The sequence below is a fragment of the Cherax quadricarinatus genome, chromosome 80, assembly GCF_038502225.1.
Source record: "Cherax quadricarinatus isolate ZL_2023a chromosome 80, ASM3850222v1, whole genome shotgun sequence".
NCBI lineage: Eukaryota > Metazoa > Arthropoda > Malacostraca > Decapoda > Parastacidae > Cherax > Cherax quadricarinatus.
The window spans coordinates 18,383,816-18,388,299 of NC_091371.1; the positions used below are offsets into that span (position 1 = coordinate 18,383,816).

The 4,484-nt window shown below is 52.3% G+C and overlaps 1 protein-coding gene across 1 annotated transcript in view; it reads left to right on the forward strand.

Annotated features, from left to right (window-relative positions):
• Window positions 1–473: 473 nt before the first annotated feature.
• The window catches only part of LOC128702370 (ras-related and estrogen-regulated growth inhibitor), a 102,120-nt gene continuing 98,109 nt past the window's right edge, over window positions 474–4,484 (forward strand). The window contains exon 1 of the mRNA XM_070102207.1: window positions 474–702. The gene's annotated coding sequence lies outside the window, so the exon portion shown is untranslated. The remainder of the gene's footprint in view (window positions 703–4,484) is intronic.

The following is a 4,484-nucleotide window of genomic DNA, read 5'->3' on the forward strand; positions in this document are numbered from 1 at the left end:
AGTATGTCATTGATGCCAGCTAGGACTGTATACCATGTACATGTACTTGTAGAAAGATATTATTATTATTAATTAGGATTTTTAACCCGGGGGAAAGTTAGCCACCCAGGATAGCCCAAGAAAGTCAGTGCGTCGTCGGGACTGTGTCTTGTTTCCTTTATGGCCAGTCTTGTCCCCCAGAATGCGACCCACAACATTCGGTTACCACCAGGTACCTACTTACCGTTAGGTGAACAGGGACAGCAAGTGTAAGGAAACATGCCCAGCGTTTCCACCCGGCCGGGTACTGAAGCACGAACTCTCAGTGTACCAGGCGGGAGCGTTGCCTACCACGCCAGCACACAGCTGTGTAGTCACTTACAGTCAGTCGTCCTACCTGATCCTCATTCGTTTGAATTCTTCGCATTAACTTCACATCCTCTGCTAACAGGGACACTATGAATCTGTCCTTTGCCATGAATGTTCAACTGCCTCCCAGCATACATAAGGGGGATTACCAGTAGACCCCTGACTGTCTTCAAGAAGGCGCTGGACAGGCACCTAAAGTCAGTACCTGACCAGCCGGGACGTGGCTCGTACGTCGGATTGCGAGCGGCCAACAGTAACAGCCTGGTTGATCAGCCCCTGATCCACCCTGAGGCCTTGTCATAAACCAGGCCGAGGGGACGTTGACCCCCGACACTCCCTGCAGGTATACTCCAGGTAAGTAACTTTATTCAGATATACACAAATACAGTTCTTTAGATTATCGTACATACCAGCATATGTGTGTGTGTGTGTGTGTGTGTGTGTGTGTGTGTGTGTGTGTGTGTGTGTGTGTGTGTGTGTGTGTGTGTGTACTCACCTATAAGAGGTTGCAGGGATCGAATCACAGCTCTGGAGGGACCAGAGTTGTGATTCGAGCTGTGTGTGAGGTGCAGGTGTGGTGTAGGACGCAGCTGTAGCACTCACAGTAAGAATGTCCTCATAAATTAACCTATCGACCACGATAGCTTTTAGTTATTCTAGTAGAAAACGATAGCTAAGGTAACAAAAGATTAAAGTTATTTGTTTTTTTAAATTTGCTGAAGGTCACTCCGGTATAAGGAAAAGGTCAAGAAACTGGCCTAGTGTAATTATCACTATCAGCTGAATACTTCTCCAGGCTGAGGGACTGACCACTTCAAACTACTGTGTTGATAAACTCATCACGTCATCTTTACCCATGGAATTTAACCTCGCCGAATGCAAATTCATGAAGATCGGGGAAGGGCAAAGAAGACCGCAGACAGAGTATAGGCTAGGCGGCCAAAGACTTCAAACCTCACTCAAGGAGAAAGATCTTGGGGTGAGTATAATATCGAGCACGTCTCCGGAAGCACACAACCAGATAACTACTGCAGCATACGGGCGCCTGGCAAACCTGAGAACAGCGTTTTGATACCTTAGTAAGGAATCGTTCAAGACATCGTACACCGTGTACGTCAGGCCCATACTGGAGTATGCAGCGCCAGTTTGGAACAGACACCTGCTCAAGTACGTTAAGAAATTAGAGAAAATGCAAAGTTTGCAATAAGGCTAGTTCCATAGCTAAGGGGAATGTCCTACAAAGAAAGGTTAAGGGAAATCGGCCTGACTACACTGGAGGACAGGAGGGTTAGGGGAGACATGATAACGACATACAAAATACTGCGAGGAATAGATAAAGTGGACAGAAACAGGATGTTCTAGAGAGGGGACACAGACACAAGAGGTCACAATTGGAAGTTGAAGACTCAGATGAGTCAAACGGATGTTAGGAAGTATTTCTTCAGTCACAGAGTAGTCAGGAAGTGGAATAGTCTGAAAAGTGATGTAGTGGAGGCAGAAACCATACATAGTTTTAAGACGAGGTATGATAAAGCTCATGGAGCAGGGAGGGAGGGGACCTAGTAGCGACCAGTGAAGATGCGTGGCCAGGAGCTGTGAATCGACCCCTGGAACCACAACTAGGTGGGCACGCACACACACACACACACACACACACACACACACACACACACACACACACACACACACACACACACACACTAACACCTGAGACTCTCCACCACTCTGTCTTGGTATAATTGGCTGGTGCTCGTGGCCACAAGATCACATTACTGCAACTCGACCTCTGCTTCGTTGCTTTGAGGTGGCCACCCCTACTGACCCCAGGGACCAGGCCAGGAAGGCCACGGTGGTTGAGGGGACGGGTGATGGTGGGTGGTGGTAGAAGCCATGAGGGTAGTAGTAGTGGTGATGGTGGTGGTTGAGCCCAGGAGGGTAGTAGTAGTGGTGGTGGTTGAGGTGAAAAGGGTGGTGGTTGAAGCGAGGCGATGGGCAATTGTCTAAGTGAGAGTGGTGAGAGTGGTGGTGGTGATGGTTGGGGTGGTGGTTGTGGTGATGGTTGGGGTTGTGGTGGTGATGGTTGAGGTGGTGGTTGTGGTGGTGATGGTTGGGGTGGTGGTTGTGGTGGTGATGGTTGGGGTGGTGGTTGTGGTGATGGTTTACCTGGAGAGTTTACCTGGAGAGAGTTCCGGGGGTCAACGCCCCCGCGGCCCGGTCTGAGACCAGGCCTCCTGGTGGATCAGAGCCTGATCAACCAGGCTGTTGCTGCTGGCTGCATGCAAACCAACATACGAGCCACAGCCCGGCTGATCCGGAACTGACTTTAGGTGCTTGTCCAGTGCCAGCTTGAAGACTGCCAGGGGTCTGTTGGTAATCCCCCTTATGTGTGCTGGGAGGCAGTTGAACAGTCTCGGGCCCCTGACACTTATTGTATGGTCTCTTAACGTGCTAGTGACACCCCTGCTTTTCATTGGGGGGATGGTGCATCGTCTGTCAAGTCTTTTGCTTTCGTAATGAGTGATTTTCGTGTGCAAGTTCGGTACTAGTCCCTCTAGGATTTTCCAGGTGTATATAATCATGTATCTCTCCCTCCTGTGTTCCAGGGAATACAGGTTTAGGAACCTCAAGCGCTCCCAATAATTGAGGTGTTTTATCTCCGTTATGCGCGCCGTGAAAGTTCTCTGTACATTTTCTAGGTCAGCAATTTCACCTGCCTTGAAAGGTGCTGTTACTGTGCAGCAATATTCCAGCCTAGATAGAACAAGTGACCTGAAGAGTGTCATCATGGGCTTGGCCTCCCTGGTTGGGGTTGTGGTGGTGATGGTTGAGGTGGTGGTTGTGGTGGTGATGGTTGGGGTGGTGGTTGTGGTGGTGATGGTTGGGGTGGTGGTTGTGGTGGTGATGGTTGAGGTGGTGGGTGTGATGGTGATGGTTGAGGTGGCGGTTGTGGTGGTGGTGGTTGGGGTGGTGGTTGTGGTGGTGATGGTTGGGGTGGTGGTTGTGGTGGTGATGGTTGGGGTGGTGGTTGTGGTGGTGATGGTTGGGGTGGTGGTTGTGGTGGTGATGGTTGGGGTGGTGGTTGTGGTGGTGATGGTTGGGGTGGTGGTTGTGGTGGTGATGGTTGGGGTGGTGGTTGTGGTGGTGATGGTTGGGGTGGTGGTTGTGGTGGTGATGGTTGGGGTGGTGGTTGTGGTGGTGATGGTTGGGGTGGTGGTTGTGGTGGTGATGGTTGGGGTGGTGGTTGTGGTGGTGATGGTTGGGGTGGTGGTTGTGGTGGTGATGGTTGGGGTGGTGGTTGTGGTGGTGATGGTTGGGGTGGTGGTTGTGGTGGTGATGGTTGGGGTGGTGGTTGTGGTGGTGATGGTTGGGGTGGTGGTTGTGGTGGTGATGGTTGGGGTGGTGGTTGTGGTGGTGATGGTTGGGGTGGTGGTTGTGGTGGTGATGGTTGGGGTGGTGGTTGTGGTGGTGATGGTTGGGGTGGTGGTTGTGGTGGTGATGGTTGGGGTGGTGGTTGTGGTGGTGATGGTTGGGGTGGTGGTTGTGGTGGTGATGGTTGGGGTGGTGGTTGTGGTGGTGATGGTTGGGGTGGTGGTTGTGTGGTGGGTGGGGTGGTGGTTGTGGTGGTGATGGTTGGGGTGGTGGTTGTGGTGGTGATGGTTGGGGTGGTGGTTGTGGTGGTGATGGTTGGGGTGGTGGTTGTGGTGGTGATGGTTGGGGTGGTGGTTGTGGTGGTGATGGTTGGGGTGGTGGTTGTGGTGGTGATGGTTGGGGTGGTGGTTGTGGTGGTGATGGTTGGGGTGGTGGTTGTGGTGGTGATGGTTGGGGTGGTGGTTGTGGTGGTGATGGTTGGGGTGGTGGTTGTGGTGGTGATGGTTGGGGTGGTGGTTGTGGTGGTGATGGTTGGGGTGGTGGTTGTGGTGGTGATGGTTGGGGTGGTGGTTGTGGTGGTGATGGTTGGGGTGGTGGTTGTGGTGGTGATGGTTGGGGTGGTGGTTGTGGTGGTGATGGTTGGGGTGGTGGTTGTGGTGGTGATGGTTGGGGTGGTGGTTGTGGTGGTGATGGTTGGGGTGGTGGTTGTGGTGGTGATGGTTGGGGTGGTGGTTGTGGTGGTGATGGTTGGGGTGGTGGTTGTGGTG